The following is a 24,625-nucleotide window of genomic DNA, read 5'->3' as shown; positions in this document are numbered from 1 at the left end:
TCCGAAACGAGAGGGCATAGGTTAAAGGTGAGAGGGGAAAAATATAAAAGTGACACAAAGGGAACTTTTTCACAAAGAGGGTGGTACGTGTATGGAATGAGCTGCTGACGAGGTGGTGGAGGCTGGTACAATTACAGCATTTCAAAGGCATCTGGATAGGTGTATGAATAGGCAGGGTTTAGAGGGATATGGATCAAGTGTTGGCAAATAGGATTAGATTAGTTTATGATGTTGAATTTGTTGGATAAAGTTAAAAATCACACAACACCAGGTTATAGTCCAACAGGTTCATTTGGAAGTACAAGCTTTCGGAGTGCTGCCCCTTTGCTACCTGATGAAGCAGCAGCGCTCCAAAAGCTAGTACTTCCAAATGAAACTTTTTGGACTACAACCTGGTGTTGTGTGATTTTTAACTAGATTAACTTAGGATATCCAGTCAGCATGGAAGATTTGGACTGCAGGGTTTGTTTCCATGCTGTACATCCCTATGATTCTATGACTGAGAGACCATTTGCCAGATCGTGTGATCGGAACTTTAAAAACATTACTCCCATTATATCAATCGGTGGCTAAGAGCCCTCACAGTTGTGAATGGTAAAGCTCATGATCCCTAATACTCATCTTGTGTGGTTAGATCTCCAGCAGACTGACTAACGTGCCGAGAAAGGCTGATGTTTCTCCTCTTACATTGGAGAGAATAATAAAATCCCGAGTAGTTCTGTACAGATTACAACGCTGTGGATTCCATAAAAATGTCAAACCATCTACAGAACAACCTTGATTATCCGAATGAGATGGGCAGGGAGGTTTTTTTTGGATAACTGATCGTTCGGATAACTGATTGTTCGGATAATGGACTTTGAGATCTTGTTCGGATAAGTAACATTTGGTTAACCGAGTGCTAACGATGTAAGCACCCAGTTCAGCTTAGTGGGTGCTGATCTGGAGATGTAATCAGTGAGACACTGCACATGACTGCAATTAACGTCTGGGAGGTTATAACTGGGCACTTAGAAAAACTCATGCTAATTATGGATAGTCAGAGTGGTTTTGTGCAAGAGATATCGCATCTAACCAATTTACTGGACTTCTCTGAAGCAGTAACTGTGAATAAAGCAGTAACTATACCTGGATCTCCAGCAGGTATGTGACAAGAAGCCACAGATAAACTTTTACTGCACAAACTAGGATATCATGCTGTAAGTGGTTGACATTGTATCGTGGACAGAACATTGGCTGGCTGATGGAAAACAGAGGGGATACAGGAACGGGGCTTTTCCTGATGGGCAGGATATGACAAGTGGAGCCCTGCAATTACCCCTCAGCTGCCTTCTAAATCTTTCCACTCTCACCTTAAACTGATACCATCTAGTTTTGGACTCCCCTTTCCTGGACTAATCACCCTATTCATGCCCCTCCTGATTTTATAAGTTTCTATAAGGTCACCTCTCAACCTCCGACACTCCACGGTAAACAGCCCCAGCCTATTCACCCTCTTCCTATAGCTCATACCCTCCAACCCTGGCAACATTCTTGTAAATCTTTTCTGCATCCTCTCTAGTTTAGCACCATCGATGCTGCTCAGCACCATGGAGCATGCAAAAATGATCCATTTATTCAGTCAGCTACATCGCTAAGATCAACCCTTCAGGGACTCTTAGAAAGATCCAAGCATATTACCCACAATTTCCACTCACACAAAGTTACCATTGGCAGAGTGTCAATGTAGATTATCAGACACCACATGCAATCTTTATTTTTTAGGAATTCACCAGAAACTTATTTTTTAATCATTAACACTGTCCAATGTGGATTCCAATATTTTATTGTCAGCTGCTAAATTGGTGTAAATGTTTATTTATCAATAGAGACACTCAGGTGTATTGAAAATTTCTGTAGTTGAATCAAATGAGCTGTGGTATCTGTTATTAACAAGATAATCTTTTTGGTTACTTGACTGTGATTTTTTCATTTTACTTTTTCAGCCTGGAGTTAGCTTGAACAATATTTGCCATTTGGTATTTTTATTTAAGAGCCCTGCAGTGTGGAAACAGGCCCTTCAGCCCAGTTAAGTCCACACTGACCCTCCATAGAGTAACCCACCCAGACCCATATTACTCTACATTTACCCCTGACTAATACACCTAACCTACACATCCCTGTACACTATGGACAATTTCCCATGGCTAATCCACCAAGCTTTGGATTTTGGAGGGAAACCCTCGCAGACACAGGCAGATCATGCAAACTCCACACTGACAGTTGCCCAAGGCTGGAATTGAACCTGGGTTCCTGGCATGTTAAGGCAGCAGCACTACCCACTGAGCCACCGTGCCGCCCCTCCTTGAGCTATTGATATAACACAGATGTTAGCCCCTCTCCCCCACCCTGTTTAAAATGGGGAAGACCCCAGAAAAAGTAACAAACAAAGGAATGTTTTATGGATGTATTGGATTTGGGGATTACTGATTGCTGTCTCAAGAGAACTTGGAATAATCCAAGGTGAACCCTTCGCTCAGTGATAGCACAATGGCCTCTGATTCGGAAGGTCATGGGTTCAAATGATTGTGCCTGATCTCAGAGTTAGTAAGTCTTTGAGAAACATGCTCATGAAATAATCATTATATTCCAACATGCAAATCAAGGGTATAAAAGTCGCAGACTCCATCTTAACTGAGATGACTTGAAGCATGACATGCTGATAGTAGCATACTGTTCTTTGTAACCAAATAGCCTCATGATGGGACAAGTACTTCTGTATCTATAAACCCAAATACAAGTGAGCTATAATATACACTTTTTGAATCTTTCAAGATAATGTTACCCATATGTTAGTTTCTTATTTTTCAGGAATGGGACAATAGAATCCCTGCAATGTGGAAGCAGGCCATTCAGCCCATACTGACCCTCAGAATTTTCTCTAAATTTACCCCTAACTATTACCCCGTAACTTACATATCTCTGAGCACTATGGACAATTTAGCATGGCCAATCCACCTAAACTGCACATCTTTGGATTGTGGGAGGAAACCCATGCAGACACAGGGATAATGTGCACATGCCACCTGAGGGTGGAATTGAACCCGGGTCCCTGGCACTGTGAGACAGTAGTGCTAACCACTGAGCCACCATGCCACCTGAAATTCCAGCATCTCCCATGGCAGGATTTGAACTTGGCTCCTCAGAACATTAACCTGGGTCTCTGGATTAACATCTCAGTGATAATCACCTCATATGTTATGAGGGATAACATAAACATTGCCTAATTGGACAGAAATTCCTGGTTGAGGCTAAACAAACATCAGAAGGCCCACTCCAAAGAGTTAAGAGTTCAGGCAGTGTTTAAAATGCCATGCTTCAATTGATATAAGTTAATTTTACCATTTCACTGTTTAGCCTCCTCCTTGATTGAACAATCCAGGAGATGTACTCCAGGGAAGTAATACAAAGGACAATGAACAAAGAAAATTACAGCACATCATCATGACCTTCCGAATCAGAGGCCATTGTGCTCTCACTCCCAGCCTGCGCCGATCTAGATCCTCTATCTAAATCTGTCATTTATTTTCTAAGGATCTGTATCCCTCTGCTCCCTGCCCATTCACGTATCTGTCTAGGTACATCGTAAATGACGCTATCCTACCCGCCTCAACCACTGCCACTGGCAATGTGTTCCAGGCACCCACCACCCTCTGCATAATGAACTTTCCATGCATATCTCCCCAAAATCTTTCCCCTCCCACCTTGAACTCGTGATCCCAAGTAATTGAGACCCCCACTCTGGGAAAAAGCTTCTTGCTATCCACCCTGTCTCTGCCTCTCATGATTTTGCAGGCCTCAATCAGGTCCCCCTCAACCTCCATCTTTCGAATGAAAATAACCCTAATCTACTCGACCTCTCTTCATAGCTCGTCCCCTCCATACCAGGCAACAACCTGGTAAACCTCCTCTGCACCCTCTCCAAAGCACCCAATGCCTTTTAGTAATGTGGTGACCAGAACTGTATGCAGTATTCCAAATGTGGCTGAACTAAAGTCTTATAGAACTGTAACATAACCTGTCAACTCTTGTACACAATACCCCAGCTGATGAAAGAGAGCATGCCGTATGCCTTCTTGACCACTCTGCTGACCTGCATTACCACCTTCAGGGTACAATGGACCTGAACACCCAGATCTCTCTGAAGATCAATTTTCCCCAGGGCTTTTCCATTTACTGTATAGTTCACTGTTGAATAACATCTTCCGAAATGCATCACCTCACATTTGCCCAGATTGAATTCCATCTGCCATTTCTCTGTCCAACTCTCCAACCTTTCTATATTCTGCTGCATTCTCTGACAGTCCCCTTCACTGTCTGCTACTCCACCAATCTTAGTTCTTCTACAAATGTGCTAATCAGACCACCTATACCTTCCTCCAGATCATTTATGTATATCACAAACAACAGTGGTCCATGAGGGACTGCTGGAGTGCTGGATGGCCACAAGTGCCATATTTTCACTGAGATGTTAAATCCGACAAAATGAAAGAATCAACGTCACTTCCAGCAGAACAGCCACTGATTGCTCTTGATGCCTCCAATCAACATGACTGAAGTAAAATTAGCTCAATGTAGTTTGATTTGCATGAGTTAGCTGCTGCTGCATTTACCCACATTATATTTTCCTCTCTAGTTTCTTCACTGCATCTTATCACCAACAGACTGCCCATGGCCAGGAAGTTACTCAATGAAATAGATGGGAAACTTAAACCTCCATCAATACAAAGCCAAATTCATTCTAACCTCAATCATAGAGTTTCAGTGTTCAGTTGAAGCTCTCTGTGAATCCTCACTTAGAAACCCCTTTTCAGATCAAGCTGACTCCTTTTCTGAAGCCCATAAAAAAACTGCAACTTTCATTAATCCCCAAAGAACTGAGATCCTCTTTGAATCTGCTCCCAAATCAAACTATTTCACTTGTAGCAGGTAATGTCAACGGTTGGAAAAAGTGGGCCATTTTCTCCATCTTGGGAACCTCGTCTCAATGAAGACAGGAACAGATGATGAAAATCATCAATCATACAAGTCAGAGAGTTATACAGCATGGAAACAGACCCTTCGTCCATGCTGACCATAATCCCCTTCCAATGTTTCAGCTCAGAATTCAGGCAAGTGTATTTGAGAATCAGAATCTCAAAGGCAAGACCAAAGTCATAGTTGACTGAACAGTAGTGATTCCTGCCACCCTGTAGGTTCTCGACACTTGGGAAACCTACCAGAAGCACCTCAAAGAATTGAAGAAGTGGTGCGTATAGAAGATCTTCCAGATCTGGCCAGAAATGCACTCTAACTCCAGTTCCTACACCCAAGATAGTCACCCAAAACCAGGTCCATTGGATAGGGCTGGTCATTCTTATGTCCAGCACCACACTCCTGAACCAATTGCTGCCTCAGTCACAGAAGAAGTCACGATGTGGAGGTGTCAGTGAAACACCTGAACTGGGATGAACACAGTTATAAATCACACAACACCAGGTTATAGTCCAACAGGTTTATTTGAAAGTACAAGCTTTCAGAGCACTGCTCCTTCGTCAGGTAACTCATGGAGCAGAATTATAGGACATAGTCATCACAGAAGATACTTAAAGTATACAAGAAGAGATCAAACATATTCAGCCACTCATGGGAGACTTGTGACAGTTGCAGATAGAGAAGCTGCATTCAGGAAGGCACTAAACTTTGAGGAGACTTTGTTCAGACTGCACAGAAACAATACTATAGAAATCACGCAAACCTCTAAACAGCCCATCTACATAACCCCCTCCAAGAAAGGGTTGTGCACATAGCACACTGGATTTGACAACTACCTCAAACCCAATCACATTTGATAGGAAGCAATCCTGAGAAACTGTTTAAGAAGAGACCTGTCAACACTTTGAAAGTAAATGGCTGCAAAAGTACTTTAGTAAATTCTTAGGTTGTGGGGGATGGTGCTACATAAATACACATTTTTCTACATATGGTAAAAATGCTATTTCTAGGTTTAATAGAACTCCCAAGCATTTGAACTCACGTGACTGCAGGGCTAGATGACTGAGATTAGATTTCAGACGCTATTTAAAATGTCATGCTTCAGTCTGTATAAGTTAATTTCACCATTTCCCTGTTTGTATATCCCCCGCCTTGACTGAGGAAAATCAAGCAGTTGAGTTTAGCGCAAGTAGACACTAAGAGTCATAAGACTCCAATTCCTGGGATCGCAACTGAAAAGAGAAAAACACACCTTGGGGCATTAAGTCAAGACTGGAAGGAGGAAGGAGTTAATCTCAGATGGGAGATGTTGAATTCTCCAGCTAAATATTGAAGGAGCTGAGAAGGAAGCCACTGTACCTGCACCAGCCAATTTTCTGCCTTTTCCCCATACTTCTGTACACCATTTCTATCCAAACAATGAATCCATTCCTCCTCTCAAATACCTTGATTGAACCTGCCCCCACTATTTTTCTGAGCCGTACTTTCCATTATGGACTCTAACTCCACACCGTGTGAGAATGTCTTTTTCTGACTTTGTTCGTATGTCACTTTAATCACTGCCCTCTCATTCTTGTTTCTTGTACAAGTGGAAACAGCTTCATCCTATTTCCCCATTGGCCTGCTCATGATAATGAATCATTATTTTCAAACAGATCTCCTCTCAACTTTCTCCTCACCAGGAACAGCAAAACCAGTTCTTCCACCCGCCCTCGATACCAAAGTTTCTCATGACTGCACCTGCTTCAGTTGAGTGACACCCTTGACATCAAGGAGATCTAGCATTAATGAGAATCAGAGGGAAGACTCTGCTCTGGTTGGAGTCAGACTTGGCACAAAGGAAGATGGTCATGGTTGTTGGGGGTCAGCCATCTTAACTCCAGGACATCTCTACAGAAGTTCCTCAGGGTAGTGTCCATGACCTAACCATCTTCTGCTGCTTCATCAATGACCTTCCCTCCATCATAAGGTCAGAAGTGGGGATGCTCGCTGATGATTTTACAATGTTCAAGACCATTCATAGCTGCACAGATACTGAAGCAGTCCATATTCAAAGGCAACCAAATCTAGATAATATCCAGGCCAAAGTTAACAAGCATCAAGTAACATCCATGCCACACAAATGCCAGGCAATGACCATTGCCAATAAGTGACAATCTAACTACTGTCCCTTGGTATTCAATGTTATCATAACTGAATCCCCCACTGTCACCATCCTGGGGAGTTTCCATTGATCAGAAACTCAACTGGACTCACCACATAAACGCAGTGGCTACACAAGCAGGACAGAGGCGAGGAATGCTACAACAAGGAGTAACTCACTTCCTGATTCCCCACAGCCTGCCCACCATCTGTAAGGCACAAGTCAGGAATGTGACGGAACATTCCCCACTTGCCTGGATGGGTGCAGTCCCAACAACACTCAAGAAGTTTGACACCATCCGGGACAAAGCAGCCCACTTCATTGGTCCCACAGCCACAAGCATCCACTCCCTCTACCACCGACACTTAGCAGCAGCAGTGTATACCATCTACCAAGATACACAGCAGAAATTCAATGAAGATCCTTAGCCAGAACCTTCCAGTCCCATGACCACTTCCATCTAGGAAGACAACAGGGCAGATACATGGGAACAGCATCCTCTGCAAGTTCCGCTCCAAGCCACTCACCATCATGACTTGGAAACATATCACCTTCAATATTCCTTTGGTGTCACTGGGTCAAAATCCTGGAATTCCCTTCCTCACAGCATCATGGGACGACCTACAGCACGTGGACTGCAGTGGTTCTGGAAGACAGCTCACTACCACCTTCTCAAGGGGCAACTAGGGATGGGCAATAAACGCTGGGCCCAGTCAGTGATATCCACATTCCACAAGTGAATAAAAAAATTAACAAATTTCTTATAATGTGGCACCCACAGCTGTACACAATACTCCAGCTGAGTTCTAACATATGTCTCATACATGTTCAACATCACTTCCTTGCTCCTGTACTGAATGCCTCTATTAATAGAGCGAGGACACTGTCTGTTTTATAAACTGCTCTCCCCACTTGCCCTGCATCTTCAGTAATCTGTGCACGTATACACCCAGATCCCTCTGTCCCTGTACCCCTGTTAAAACTGGACTCATTATTATCATGTATTTTTCAAAGTTCTTCTAACCAAAGTGGCCAACTGGCCCAATAGGGTTTATTTTAACAGAATGAAAATTTGTGATAACGTAATGTGCCTTTACATTGTTAAGAAGAAGCGAGAGCTTTTTACAAGAGTGCAGAGAAGATGCTAGCTGGACTAGAAGGTTTGAGTTACGAGTAGAAGGTTGGATAGGCTGGGACTCTTTTCCCTGGAGGGTAGGAGACTGAAGGGTGATCTTATAGAGGTTTATAAAATTATGGGAAGCATAGATAAGGTAGCTAGCCTTTTCCCATGGTAGGGAATCCCTCCACAAGGATCTCAGTGAGTCTCTCTTTCTCAACAGTGCAACAGTTTCTTCCCCCAAGCCACCAGGCTCCTTAACACTGTACAGTCGGATTCTTTTCCATCTGAAATTCTTTGCACGACTTTGAATTGCTGTTAGAACAATGTCTATCAATTATCATTCTTTTGTTACACTGTAATTTGCACGTTTTGCATTGTTATTGCCCTTTGGATGATGATGTAGTTTGTGCTCTCCATGTAGCATCTTGATCCTGGAGGAACACTGCCTTTTTTTTTACTGTATCAGTTGTATCCGGTAGGAGTGACAAATAAAAAATCTACTCTGCCTACTCTCTCACTGCACCTCCCAGGTCATCTCCTCCTTCAGCCACCTCCTGAAGCAGACCCACTACCACAGCCACAGCTCCTTCCTCAGCGCCTGCCGACACATCTGACTGATCCCGCATGGACTCCAGGCTACATTCAGACCAACACAATTTGGACCTGACCAGGGCACCCACCACCTACAGCAAATCCAAAGCCTCCAGAAACGGTTCTCCCTCCGGATCCTCCACTCCACCCTCACAGCCAAGCGCGGTCACCTACTCTTCCTGCCATCAGCCCTGCCCCAGCTCAAGGCCATACTCTCCCAGACCTACAAAGGACCTCACATTTCTGATGAACATCTTCTGCCCGAAATGTTGACTCTCCTGCTCCTCAGATGCTGCCTGACCTGTTGTGTTTTTCCAGCGCCACACCTTTTGACCCATGGTAGGGGGGTCTAAAAACAAAGGGCATAGGTTAAGGTGAGACAGGAGACACGAAAAGCTCCAGAGGGACAATATGTCCGCACAGAGGATGGTGCGTCTCTGGAACAGGTTGCTAGAGGTAGTGGTGGAAGCGAGTACAATTTTGTCATTTAAGAAACATTTAGAAAGGTACATGGATGGGATAGTTATGGAGGGATAGGGCCCAAACACAGACAAATGGGACTAGATTAAATGGAGAAAACAGGGCGACATGAGCAGGTTGAGGTGAACAGTCTGTTTCCATGCTGTGGACCTCAATGACTCTAAATCTGAAATTGCTACTTTAACTTCATCAAATGTACTAAAGCAAAATTTTGTTTTGCCATCAACCTCAGCTTACCATGCTGTTTATCATTTCCATCCATCAAAGAAGTTGAGAAATATATGCGGAGGAAGATTAAGGTTTACTATTCAAGGGGGCACATTATGGGATTTTCCAATCAAAGGGTACTGGTACCTGACAAGATAATACTCATGCTAGCTCCTACAACATAAGAACGAGACATGAGTCACACAGCACTGAAAGATTGAATAGACATTTACTACAGCTGCTCGTAAAAGTGCAATCACATGTATTGTGTGTCTGGACCAATTCTGACCAATCTGTTTCCAAACTGTAGCAGGCTTCCTTCAGCGTGACATGCTGTAAGAGGCTGCAAAAATGACAGAGCCTGAGGTCTTTATACAATGAGGGCACATGCTGTGATATGATGACAATATGAGAATGGGGCTTAAAGAAAGTTTGCACAGTCGCTGGGAGGCATTACCCAACATAGCCCAAGTGGGAGTAGCTCATAAATTAGTTACTTTTGGCTTATTAATTAGCAGGGGGCAGCAGGTCAAGCTTGGGACCTCCTGTCCAGAATTTCATTTGAGCAGACATGGTGAAGCCAGTGGGGTTCTGGGATACTTAATTAAGTTGCCTTCCTGCCTCCAGATGTATTACCTCTGGGCAGAGAAAATTCCACTCAAAATTCCAGTGCAATCACCTTTTGTCAGAACTCTCGATGAAAGGTTTACATCTGTCAGTCTCTCCACAGACACCAACTGTTCTCCCACAGTCCAAAGATGTGCAGGTTAGCCATGGAAATGCAGGGCTACTGGGACAGGGTGGGTTTGGCTGTGGTCAATGAAGTCCACACCGATCCTCCGAAGAGCATCCCACCCCATCCCTACATTTCCATGGCTAACCCACCCATCTTTGGGCTGTGGGAGGAACCCAGACAGACTGTGCAAACTCTATACAAACAGAGACCCAAGGCTGGAATCGAACCCAGGTCCCTGGTGCTGTGAGACAGCAGTGCTAACCACTGAGCCACCATGATAGTGGGTGACGCTTGGCAATGCAGAATGAAAGAATGGAATCAACCAAACAAAGTGACAATAATTTCTCATTTCTATCAGGAGGCTCAGCCTAGCCTGAATAGATAGACTGAGTTAACCTTTCACTGACAATTTTAAAAATTACCTAAAATCACTTCAGGCATTCTCAGAAAGTTTACAATTAAACCCATACAAAGAAAATTCAGAAATGTATGTTGTACAAAGTCTATGAGAACAAAGACAGATTTTCAACTGGTGGGCTTGGTGTGTTTAAACAAAATCGCAGCTTTTTGTTTGAAGGCTGTAATTAGCACATTACCAAGAAAGAATTACAAAATGAATTGCTACTCTGGGAAACAGTGCAATAATTAGAACAGCTACAATTATAAGACAGTGGAAAGGGCCCTATGATTTACAACCCATCTCAAATGCAAATCAATAGAAGCCTATACAGTGATTTGAAACACTCCATTAACTTATTGTTATTAAAACTTTGCCTGTAGTTATTCATTTCACATTCAAAACTCCCTTTTGATATTGTCTCTTTACATCTGGAATCAGTTGTCCCACCATCAAGGCAGGCCAATGGAATGGAATTGCTGGGAACATTTGGGATTCTTTTATGGTGTGCCTTTGGTTGCAGGAGACAGCTACCACATGGCCATCTGTGTGCGGCTTTTCAAAACCTGCACCATCCTCTGCCTCCCACCCCGGTAATGCTCTCCTGCAACCTCTCCCGTCAGGCAGAAGATACAGAAGCTTGAACACATGCACCAACAGGTTCAGGACCTTTCTAACTTCAAATAATGCTGATCTCGCTTTGCGCCCCTCCTATGCAGTGTAACCCTGCATGCCTCACTCCATCTAATTACCATATGATCTGTACGTCCTTGTTTGCAATGATCTGCCTGTACTACTCACAAAACAAAGCTTTTCACTGTACTTAGGTACACAGGACAACAATATATCAAATCAAATGTGGGAGACTAATTCAGGAAGCCCAAACCTAATCTCAAGGAGATGCTTGCAATCCTTCAGGAGGGTGGGTCAGAATGAGTTTTTGATTTGATTTCATCTATTATTGCCACATGTACCTAGGCACAATGAAACATTTTATTTTGCTTGCAGCATGGACAGATCATAACACACAAAGTGCATGAGCGTAATAGGACAGAGCGAGGAATACAATGTTACAGTCACAGAGAAGATCAACATTAAATTTAAAATTTGAAAGATCCGTTTAAAAGTCTAATAACAGCAGGGAAGAAGCTGTTCTGTTGGTGCAGAATGACAGATATATCCTCAAAGTTTGTTGTGCCACTTGACTAAGAGAAAGTTTATTTCGCACCTTTCAGGATTACCTTAAAGCTGTTCACAGCCAATCGAGGACTTTTGAATTATGTTCACACAGAAAAGCAGCAGCTAGTTTTCACACAGCGAAGCTCTCACGGGCAGCAATGAGATAAAGGTCCTGATCATTTTGTTTGCTGGCGTCAAAGGTCAGGACATGACGAGGAGTCCCTTGATGTAGTGTCCCATGTCAACTGAGAGTTGTGCTTTGGAGTGAGGGTTGAATGCACAATGTTAAACTTAGAGATAAGAATCTTACCACCGAAGCAAGAGTGACACTTGAGCAAAGACATTCTTCGAACACAACAAAAAAAGGAGTAAAGGAGTTAAGGGTTATGGTGAGAGGGTGGGTAAGTGGAGCTGAGTCCACGCAAGGATCAGTCATGACCTTATTGAGTGGGGGAGCAGGCTCGATGGGCCAGATGGCCTACTCCTGCTCCTGGTTCTTACGTTCTTATGACTTGCTTCGAATGGTTCCTCAAAAGAGTATAATCAGACTTCCTGACATTGGGAAGATGGCTGAGTTAAAAGGTATATACTTTTAACGTTCTTTTCTGCAAGTAAATCCAAAGCAAGTTAAGGTTGGCTCTGGTTCCATCCGCACAATTGACTATCAGAAGAATTCACATTAATGTATTCATGCTCCAACATACATTCCTCATCGTAGCATTCCCTGGACCGGATGGACAGTTCACCACTAGCAGTAAAATGGGCCTTAAAATTACCAACAACAAGATGGTCACCACCCCCAGTTCCCCGAGGGATTCAATTTTGGTTTCTCCCGGATTACCAACTTAACTCACTGCTTGCAATTTACTGTATTCAACAATATATCCCAGCCTGTAATAACTGCAGTGATAATTACTGACCGAAAAATGTTAACATTGCCAAAAAGGCATTGCTGAAGATTATGAGACAAAATAACTGGCCCCTTGAATTGTCAGCCCAACTGCTGGGTTGGAGCTGGGCCACCTCTGTTTTAATCCCAGATGTTTCTTCAGGAATGAGGATTGAACCTCACACAAAGCGATCACTGGAAGGGAAGGGTTATTAAAATGGCTGCTCAGACTACCACATATTTGGCTGTGGTTGGCCACAGATTAATGCAAGCAGTGTTGAGAATCTAAATGAAGCAATCCCGAAAGAAACTGCTCATGCTGCCGGCTGAATTGCAAGTACCCGAACGCTCCCACTCCATCTTAAATGAGATCTCCTCTTGCACACATAGAATCCCTACAGCATGGGAACCAACCTCTCTCTTACTCTACATTTCCTTGACTAACCCACCTCAGCTATCTATCTCTGAACATGTGGGCAAATTAGCACTGCCAATCCACCCTAACCTGCACATCTTTGGACTGTGGGAGGAAACCCTTACGCAGACACGGGGAGAAAGTTAAAACCCCACACAGTCACCCAAGACTGGAATCGAACCCAGGCCCCTGGAGCTGTAAGGCATCAGTGCTAACCACTGAGCCACTGTGCCACCTCAGAGTCCATGTTACCTCTTTTCAGGAATTCAGTACTGATCAGGCATTTCACTAGACAACAATGGGGTTTCCCCAGGATCGAGAACCCTCAGGGCACTCATCCCAGCACGCCCCAGCCACGGAGGGCTGCCAGCCAATCAGAGCTCTGTGTCGCTGGGTGGTGCCAGCCGGAGTGGTGGCAGCAATTGGCAATGCAGCCATTCGCAAGCCAGGGTAGTCGATGGGCCCAGGGGTGCAGGCGAGTGATGGGCTGGCAGCAGGGTGAGGACTAGCACCCATCTTCACTCCCTTCCCAATGCCATGTCCATGGACCAGGAAAGAGGGATGCTGAAGCATCGCCTATTTCAGGGCCTCTAGTGGCAATGAGGCAGAGGATGCATGGATGGAGGATTCAAACTCAGCTCCCTTCCAGTTGATTAAAAGCTCCCCCTCACTTCAAAGTCAACACTGGGGAGGGCATTAAGCTCTGTCTGTGAATATTCCATACTCTAACATTTCACACATCCCCTCACACTCAAGAGATGTCTGTCAACATTCGACTTATTTTGTTTGTTCAATGCATCGTATCAGTTGTATGACACTTTGATCTTTTGCTACAAATCCTGTGTCTTATGATTCTGCTCCACTAGCTACCTGATGGAGGAGCAGCGCTCTGAAAGCTAGTGCTTCCAAATAAATCTGTTGGACTATAACCTGGTGTTGTGCGATTTTTAACTTTGTCCACCTCAGTCCAACATCGGCACCTCAACATTGACATTAGACTTGAGCAACAGTTTATGTCAGGGAAGGTGTGTTACAGGTTTATTTGAAATCACAAGCTTTCAGAATGTTGCCCCTTGGTCAGGATCTGGTGTTGTGTGATTTCCGACTTTGTCCATCCCAATCCAACACCAGCATTTCCACTTTAACGAGTGTGCTTCAGACGCTAATACAATACGTGTAGCTTCCTGTTGCTTAGCTTCATTAGATTCGATCCCATGTGACAAACTGATTAAAATCCATGTCAAAGAGACAATGGAAATTCATTTTGTCTCAAGTCTTCAGCGTTAAGGGAGTTACAGGGGTCAGAGTTAAAAACTGTAGCGCTAGAAAAGCACAGCCGGTCAGACAGCATCTGAGGAGCAGGAGAATCGATGTTTCAGGCAGAAGCTTTTCAACTCTGACTCTCCAGCGTCTGCAGTCCTCATTTTCTCCAAGTTACATGGATGGGGGGGCAAGACACCAGTTCACCAACCTCTTCCAAACTCTCTGTTTTACCCCATTATAATGAAATGTATGAATTAAAGGAAGTATATGGACTTCATTTACCAACAATGATTTAACAGAATTGCTGTCTCCTCCCATGCTCAGAGTAACTGGGTAGCTGCTGGATAATTTCCCCAGTATTGTACATCCCATTTATTTTGCTCCTCCTTTAGCCGAGGTTAGGAGTGAATGAGGGGTATCCATCACTGGAGTCCATATCCAAACCTGCAGGAATGGAACAAACCCATCCTTCTCTTCAAATCAAAGTAAATACACCATCCAGCCTAAGTCCTGTGACTTCAGATTAGTGAGAATTTTAAAAAGATGGAATTTGAGATAGCTAACTACGCACTCAGTCCTCAGCAGATGGCTGGAGTGAAGGAAGGCTCTTCCCTCTCTGCTGGTGTCTAAGAAAAATGTATTTACTCAGTACAGGAGCCAGAGCCCAAATCTCACTGCCTTTCACATTGGTTCTCTTGGCCTGTTTGACACTGTTAAAGTCGAGTTAGCCACCTTCAATTGAGCTGTCTTCTTTCTTAACAAGAAATGTACCAGCATTGGACAGCGCTATCAAGACAGGCAAGGGGCGAAAGGGCTGAGGAAAAGTAAACAGAAAACCTTCAAAAGCGAAAAAGAGCAGATTGCGTTCCCTGATCCGAGCGGTGCAAAATTTCCCAAATTTTACCAGCATCATTCAGCGTTAACATGTTTACCCGTGCATTTAATCATAACTCTGTTTTCTCTACTGTGTTATTATCTGGACAAATCTTAATGACACCAAATCGGCACAGAATTTCCTTTCAAAGATTCAGCTGGGGTCGGCTCTGATTCAGCTAGAGCAGAGCCAAGGCCAGAGCCAAGGCCTAGTACTGGAGGAAATGAGTCTTTTGCTGTGAAATACTGCCAACACTGCTAGTAATCTTGTGTTCCCTTGACCTTTGGCACTGACCCCAGTCTCCTTTTAATCAGCCTCATTGGTTTGACCAGTTCCCATGCCACTACTGAAATTAACTCCCCATCTTTCTGACTCCAGTTACTGGGCCAGACTGAAGTCATTGTCTGCCTTCTGTCCCTCAGTGCCTACACCACACTCTCGTGCTATGAATACCACTGCGGAGAAAGGCGGTCATGTGATTGGACAAGAGTGAGAAACAAATAGATTATCACAAATTGGATGTGTAGAAAGGGCAAAGGACAGAGTTTTTAGATTAGACTTACAGTGTGGAAACAGGCCCTTCGGCCCAACAAGTCCACACCGACCCGCCGAAGCGCAACCCACCCATACCCCTACGTTTACCCCTTACCTAACACTACGGGCAATTTAGCTTGGCCAATTCACCTGACCCGCACATCTTTGTGACTGTGGGAGGAAACCGGAGCACCCGGAGGAAACCCACGCAGACACGGGGAGAACGTGCAAACTCCACACAGTCAGTCGCCTGAGGCGGGAATTGAACCCAGGTCTCCAGGCGCTGTGAGGCAGCAGTGCTAACCACTGTGCCACCGTGCCGCCCAAACAGCTCGAGGTAGAATTGAACAATAGCAGAGAATGGTTTCGATCCATCGACCTCCGGGTTATGGGCCCAGCACGCTCCCACTGCGCCACTCTGCTTTAACATTCCACAGTTAAAGTTGTGTTCAAGTGGGGATATTGATTGATGATGGCTGAGAGAACCCATACCCATTCTTATAGCTAAGACTGCCAATATGTACCAGAGAGTTTTGCAAGTGACATTTTGAAATATCATCTACAGAACACCATTATGAAAGGTAGTGAAGACATACACTGAATAGAATATGGCTGCTAATCTCTGAAAGCAGATCCAATGTCCAAACTCCCATCGTACTAGGATTTCACCATTTCTTTTAAACCAGCTTTTTGGAATACTAATGCCAACTCATTTTGTTGAGGAAACTGGAAACGCATTGAGTCATAGAGATGTACAGCACGGAAACAGACCCTTCAGTTCAACTCGTCCATGCTGGCCAGATATGCTAAATTAATTTAGTCTGATTTGGCAGCATTTGGCCCATATCCTTCTAAACCCATCCAGGTGCCTTGTAAATGTTGTAATTGTACCAGCCTCCACCACTTCCTCTGGCAGTTCATTCCAAACACGCACCACCCACTGTGTGAAAAAATTGCCCCTCAAATGGTCCTCATTTTAAATCTTTCCTCTCTAAGCGTACACCTATGCCCTCCAGTTTTGGACTCCCCTACCCTGGGGACACGGTCTTGGTTGTTCACCTTATCTATGCCCCTCAAGTTTTTATAAACCTCCATAAGGTCACCCTTCAGCCTCTGATGCTCCAGGGAAAATAGTCCCACTCTTTTCAGCCTCTCCCTACAGCTCAAACTCTCCAATCCTGACAACTTCCTTGTAAATCTTTTCTGAACCCTTTCAAGTTTCACATCATCCTTCTTGCAACAGGGAAACCAGAACTGAAAGGAGGATTCCTAAAGTGGCCCAACCAATGTCTTCTACAGCCGCAACATGACCTCTCCAACCTTTATACTCAGTGCAGTGACCAATAAAGGCAAGCATACCAAACGCCTTCCTCACTATCCTGCAGCTCCATTTTCAAGGAACAATGAACCCAAGGTCTCTTTATTCAGCAACACTTCCCACAACCTTACCATAATGTGCATAAGTCCTGCTATGATTTGCATTTTCAAAATGCAGCACCTCACATTTATCTAAATCAAACTCCATCTGCCACTCCTCAGCCCATTGGCCCATCTGATCAAAATCCCATTGTAATCTGAGGTAACCTTCTTCGCTGTCCACTACACCTCCAATTCTGGTGTCATCTGCAAACTTACTAACTATACCACCTATGTCCTTAACATAAACCAAATGAATGTTCAGTTTCACAGGAGAACTGATTGAGCACAACACAGTCAGTAAGAACCAATTCTAATCTCAGTAAACTTCAGGACAGGAATCACTACCCTTCTCAAGGTTAATAAGGAATGGACAATAAATGCTGGTCTATCCTGTGGTGTGCACATCCTGTGAATTAATTTTGTTAACTGGGGCTGGAATCCAGTTTGATTTTTACTCCCCTCCAACATGCAGACAGATATCACCGATCTCAGTTCAAACCAAGGTCTACAAACCTGGCACCTCCGAGAGACTGTAAAATGTGTAGGTGGGCATCGTGTAGGTGTCCCGCTTTAAAATTTGGCATATAAGTGAATACCTGTGCCAATTTCTATAGGTGCACCATTGGGAGCATTCTGTCTGGATGTATCACTACCTGTATGGCAACTGCACCATTAGGGGTGGCACAGTGATTAGCACTGCTGCCTCACAGCACCAAGGACCTGGGTTCGATTCCAGCCTCGGGCGACTGTTTGTGTGGAGTTTGCACATTATCCCCGTGTCTGCGTGGGTTTGCTCTGGATGCTCCGGTTTCCTCCCATTGTCAAAAGAGGTGCAGTCCAGGTGAATTAGCCATGATAAATTACTCATAGTGATAGGTGCATTAGTCAGGGGTAAACATTGGGGAATGGGTCTGGGTGGGTTACTCTACAGAGACTCGGTGTGGACTTGGTGAGCGAAGTGGAGGGTTTCCATACTGTAGGTGATATAATCTAATCTAATGAAGATCGGTGACGGTTACAGAGAGTGGTGAACTCGGCCCGGACAATCACAAAGGCCAACCTCCCATCTATAGAATCCATCTCCCAGGCCCACTGTCAAGGAAAGGCCGCCAGCATTCTCAAAGATCCATCCCACCCTGGCAATGTTTTTCTACAACCTCTATCATCAGGGAGAAGGTACAGAAGCCTGAACACACACACCAGCCGGTTTCAAAACAGTTTCTACCCTCCCGTTGTTAGAATACTGAATGGACTCACAAACTCTTAACATTCGCTTATTGTTTTTGCTTTGGCTGCTGTTTCCCTATTATTTACTTATCGATGCTACTTAACTCTGTGATCTGCCTGTATTGCTCACAAGACAAAGTTTTTCAATGTGCCTCGGTACACGTGACAATAAATTCAAATTCAACCTAATTCAAAACTGCAACACTTCAGCCCTGCGATTACTCAGCCCCCACAATCTCGGAACACTGCTGACTAAATAAGGAACACACAATGGAACGGTACACAGTTCACAACCCTGCACACTCCTGACAAAGCAAAAACAGAAATTCCCTGTGGCCAGTAGAGGATTGGAATGGACAAGGGGCTATTTGATGGAGTTATATGGGATCAGACATAAATCTAATTAGCAACTAGAAGCAGAATTCAGCTTCCAGCACTAAAGAATTACAAAGCAATGAAAAATAAGCTCAAAAGCTGTTCTTTTTTAAGAAATTCATTTAGTGATTGGGTGTCACAACAGACCAATAATTATTGCACATCTGTAATAGCTCATGAGGGGGTGGTCATCACAATTAGGTCACTTGCTGGTCCATATCAGTGAATACTAACAAGTGGTTGTGGATTTGCATGTAAGTTTGCTCACTGAGCTGGTAGGTTCATCACCCTACTAGGTAACATCTTCAGTGAACCTCAGGTGAAGCACTGTTGATAATTCCTGCTTTATATTTATATGTTTGGGTTTCTTTGGGTTGGTGATGTCATTTCCGGTGATGATGTCATTCCTGTTGTGAAGTCACTTCCTGTTCTTTTTCTCAGGGGGTGGTAGATGGAGTCTAACTCGACGTGTTTGTTGACAGAGTTCTGAAGATGTTACCTAGTAGGGTGGCGAAACGTTTGGAAATAAACTGTCCAGCCCGGCGAGCAAACCTATGTCCAGAATCTCAACCTGAGCTACAAATCTTCTCAAAACTTGTTAAGGTTGTGGATCTAGAGTCACACCGAGATGGTTTATGACCAGAAGGTATCCTTCTCTAAAAGCTGTCCATGTGGATCACAGGTCCTGCTGGGAGCTCTGCATTGGGATGACAGCACGATGTGAGTCTTAGCCAGAACAGAGTGTAAATAGGACGTGTTTAAAGACTGAAAAAACAGCAGAGTTCTTCTTTAAAAAATAAATCGCAATATTTAAGTACAATTTTCAGAGCAAATTCTGTTGTAACCTCACCTCCAGTTTTGGGGACTTCTGTCAAAACCTCCAGGAAGATCTATTTCAATTATTTGCGTCACTACCAAAAGCCACCCATTCTTACTGTGTTTTGTTGTAAGTGCGTGGACAAGTTACTGTCATCTCAAACTCAAGACATTGGCCATATCCCACGAATGAAGTTTAAAAACCATTGAGCAAAAGTCACTCCTGAATTTCTTCACTTATAAATTCAGTTAATTGTTAAAAATTACTTGGTGGTGCCAGTGTTGGACTGGGGTGGACAAAGTCAAAAGTCACACACAACACCAGGTTATAGTCCAACAGGTTTATTTGGAAGCATTGGCTTTCAGAGTGCTGGTTCCACAACCACCTGATGAAGGAGAGGCCTCCGAAAGCTAATGATTAAAAAGGTTAATGTGAGGAAAATGGTTCAGGTTAAATTTACGAGCTATTACTGATGTGATGGATCAAATGGCCAGTGTCACCCGACAGCTGCTTCTCAATTCACTGAAATGTAATGATCTGAATGTTTAAACAGAAAAAGTTGACTTGAAAAGCTAACAGATTTTCTTTTAATGTCCATAAGAATTGTACCAATGTTTCCATTTAGTCAAGCTCTCCTAGCTGACTGGAGTGGTTAGCCTGTAGGATAAAATCCCGCAAAACAACAGCGAATGCTCCCAGCTATAAATTTGCTGAAGGAGGAAGAACAGCAAAAGACGTAGCTGGGTAAAAGACTTCATTTGTATAATTTCCTGTTACATATGTTAGAGATTTCTCCAAGTTATTATGAAGCCAAATCCTCTGGTCTCTTGCACTGAACTTCCTGGGAATTGTACAGGAAGTCTAGACTTCTGATGACCATTTCCCTGCATCCCAGGACTCACTAACCTAGAATCACTGATTTCAGACAGTTCTGCACTCAGGAAATGCTGATAAATCTAAGAAAATTTCTAGAGAATTACACTCCCACTCACTGTCAGCCCCAACTTTAATCCTGACTGACCCCTGATTCCCCAACTACCCAGCTGAACCACTCCTCTTGGTCTACTCTTCAACCACCTGACTAGTCCCTCTGGTCTGACTACCCTTCCCAACAATACCAGCTCCTGACACTGCCATCCCTCTCGACTTGACTATCCCTCCCAGCCTGACCACACTAAACCTCTAAGACCCAACTAATCGACTCTGGCCACCCAACCATCCCCAACAGAGATGTCTATTACCCCTGACCCAACTCCCCTTCCAGTAACTCTATCCTCTGACCACTTATTACAGGACTAGCTCCTCAACCTGACCAGGCCAGGCCACGCTATCCCTCCCAACCTGACCATACCTCCCCTCCAAACACTCAACGTACCTGCTAATGCAACATTATTACCCCAATTGATCTGATTGTCCCTCTTGACCCAACACACACTGCGCTTTGGCCATGTGGCTATTCCTGTAACAGGTCCTGACTACATCCACCACTCTCTTTGCAGACCCGACTTAACTGAATATTCTCCCTGACCTGACCAGCCCATCACCTCACACTAACCCCTCTCTGCCCCCAACGAACCTAGTCACCTCTTCTATCTACCCACCTCACCCATACCCACCAGACACAGTTGTCCAGTCATCCATTTGCACTCTGCATCCCTGAAAGAGAGGGATATGGAAGTTTTTTGGAAGGAAGGTGGAGCAGTGTCAAGCTCAGGGTCATTTTCCATCTTTTTCCAGTGATTGTTGGAAGACCAGGCTCTGTCGAGTTATATAATGACCATTGCAGGGCTACAGAGATAGGGTAGGGGGGTGGGTCTGGATTGGATGCTTATGCTGGGTGGGTATGGATTTGATGGGCAGAATGGCGTGCTTCTGCATTACAGGGATTCTATGATTCTATTGCGCCGTGGGGAAAAGCAGGGACCATGGTCCACACCAGCCAATCCTACAAACAGTAATGAATCGAATGCTGGGATAATCTGCCCCTGTACGATCCCACAGTACCATGTTGCTTTCTCCAGCACCTCAAAATAACTCACACTGCAATTGGGAGGCAAAGGGTGAAAGAAGTTTCTAAACTGGAATCTCACATGTGGCTTGTTGACACTCCATTCCAGTCTCAGGAAAATGAAAGAGAAAACAAAGCTGATTGCTAATGATTATGTAAGTAATTGGACCTTTGCCAGCTCTAAGTTAATCTATTTATACAGATGAAAGCCAAAGACTGAATTGCTGTAATTAATACTCAGCACAACATAACACAATAGATCTAGGTATTTAACCAACATGTTAAACTGAGAGTGGAAGACCCAGACAGTTTGCATTCCTTTACCACCTGCTCCTGCAATTGCTGCTCTATCTCACTCAGCCTCATTTATTACCCTCCTCACAGTAGTGCTCTGTAGATGGTCCCTTGTCCAATTCATCTCGCACCATGCCCTGTGCTGCCCTGTTCCCAACACCAACCCTCCCCCCCATCCTCACACACACAGTGAATGATTCGCCAATATATTTCCTTTTCTCTCACACTTTTCCTCCTTTACCAATGTCCCTCCTAACACCGTCTGTTTGCCCACACCTCTCCCTGCGCCTGTGCTATACCCACTCGCAGCTGGTGCTGTGCTGATAGAGTTTTTGCTTGCGCTGATGCAGCGGACATCAGTCCACCTCTAATCTTAGACTCTAAAGCAATGCCAAGCTCTAATACGCCATTAAGAGTACTAAGAGTTAGAGTCGGAGAGATGTATACAGCACAGAAACAGTTGATTCAGTCCAATTTGTCCTGACCAGATATCCTAAATTAATCTAGTTTCATTTACCAGCATTTGGCCCACATCCCTCTAACCCTTCCTATTCATATACTCATCCAGATGCCTTTTAAATGTTGTAATTGTACCAATTCCATCACTTCCTCTGGCAGCTCATTCCATACACTAACCAAACCTTGTGGAAAAGTTGTCCCTTAGGTCCCTTTTAAATTTTTCTCCTTTCACCTTAAACCCCTGCCCTCTAGTTTTGGACTGCCTTATCCTGGGGAAAAGACCTTGACCGTTCACTCTATCCATGCCCCTCAAGATTTTATAAATCTCACTAATGTCACCCCCTCAGCTCCAGGGGAAACATCTCCAGCTTATTCAGCCTCTTCCTACAGCTCAGACCATCCAACCCTGGCGTGCTCAGGGGAAGAAGGGGATAGGAGCAAGTGCGGGCTGCAGATGCTGGAGAGTCAGTCAAAATGCGTGGAGCTGGGAAAGCACAGCTGGTCAGGGAGCGTCTGAGGAGCAGGAGAATCGACATTTCGGGCATAAGCCGTTCATCAGGAATTCCCGATGTGGGAAGAAGGTGGTAACCACCCCAAATTCGCTCACTGACTGAAGAAACGGCAGTGTAAAGTGGGAAGGAAAGTGCCTAGTGGCAGGAAGAATGGATACATTCTTGGCGGCACAGTGGCACAGTGGTTAGCACTGCTGCCTCACAGCACCAGGGACCTGGGTTCAATTCCCACCTCAGACGACTGACTGTGTGGAGTTTGCATGTTCTCCCCGTGTCTGCGTGGGTTTCCTCCGGGTGCTCCGGTTTCCTCCCACAGTCCAAAGATGTGCGGGTCAGGTGAATTGGCCATGCTAAATTGCCCGTAGTGTTAGGTAAGGGGTAAATGTAGGGGTATGGGTGGGTTGCGCTTCGGCGGGTCGGTGTGGACTTGTTGGGCCAAAGGGCCTGTTTCCACACTGTAAGTAATCTAATCTAATACCTGCTCCTCCTGAAGCTGTGGTGACAGGAGGGATGTGGGATCTAATGATACCTTGAATTTGCGTCGCACCTTCAACCATGAATTCTTTGAAGAGTTGCAATCCAAAACTGCACGCAGAATGAAAGGATGAAATATTATGAGAAAGAAGCAAATCTCAGTTTGCCAGGGAGAGAAAACTGGAGACAGAAGCATTTAGAGCCCGAATTCCAGAACTTGAGGCACAGCTTCCAATTATCGTATATATTCCCAAAGGATAGAGGCCCCTATTGATTCATCCTGGTCGCCTTCTGTCAACATTCCAGTTCGGATCTGGGGACGCATATTAACTTAAAGGTACATTCTCCTCATCAACACAAGTGAGCACTAATAAACAAACTCACCAGATGTGAGAAGGCAGCAAGCCTGGAGAGAGAGAGAGAGAGACCTTATCAATTCAACTGCTTAAAAAAAAATCTGAAGACCTACCCCCAACCCTGAGCCGATTAGTGGGTAAACACACGATGTGCTGAAAACTGAGGCTTGCAGAGCAGAGGAACCCAGGTTTGCTTCTTCAGGCCTGGACTAAGTTAGTCAGTTTTAGCAACTGTTTTAATTATAATTGAGCTCGATGCCCTAAAGCTAGTTAGGGGGCAGGAGGATCAAAAGCTGGCAGAGGTTTCCATTCCTGATTGAAGGGCTTTGACGGAGCAAATAAGGAGAAGCAATTTCTGTCAGGAAGGGTGTCAGGGAATACATTCAAAATAACGGGAAAATGAATGATGGAGGAGACCGAGAATGTCGAGCAGCTAGTTTTAGAATATCTACAATGTGGAAACAGGCCCTTCGGCCCAACAAGTCCACACTGATCCACCAAAGAGTACCCCACCTAAACTGATTCCCCAACATTAACCCCGAACCTACACATCCCTGGACACTATGTGTAATTTAACATGGCCAATCCACCCTAACCTGCACATTGTTGGACTGCAGGAGGAAACCCACATAGGCACAGGGAGAATGCGCAAACTCCACACACACAGTCGCCCGAGGCTGGAATCGAACCTGGCGCTGTGAGGCAGCAGTGCTAACCACTGAGCCATCATGCACCCATGATGGTACTAGCTAGAAGCTGCTGCCTCCAATAGAGAGTCAAGGAGTACAGAGTTGGAAAAACAAGCCACTAGCAAGGCTACAGGAAAGGAGCAAGGATAAAAAA

At 44.5% G+C, this 24,625-nt stretch overlaps 1 protein-coding gene across 2 annotated transcripts in view; it reads right to left on the bottom strand.

The window, feature by feature from the left end:
- The window catches only part of LOC132823328 (slit homolog 3 protein-like), a 699,246-nt gene that overhangs the window by 542,953 nt on the left and 131,668 nt on the right, over positions 1-24,625 (bottom strand). The window lies entirely within an intron of this gene.

This window comes from Hemiscyllium ocellatum, chromosome 16 (assembly GCF_020745735.1).
Source record: "Hemiscyllium ocellatum isolate sHemOce1 chromosome 16, sHemOce1.pat.X.cur, whole genome shotgun sequence".
Taxonomy (NCBI): domain Eukaryota; kingdom Metazoa; phylum Chordata; class Chondrichthyes; order Orectolobiformes; family Hemiscylliidae; genus Hemiscyllium; species Hemiscyllium ocellatum.
Note: the sequence above shows the minus strand (reverse complement) of the source record. Positions and strands in the feature narration are given on the sequence as shown.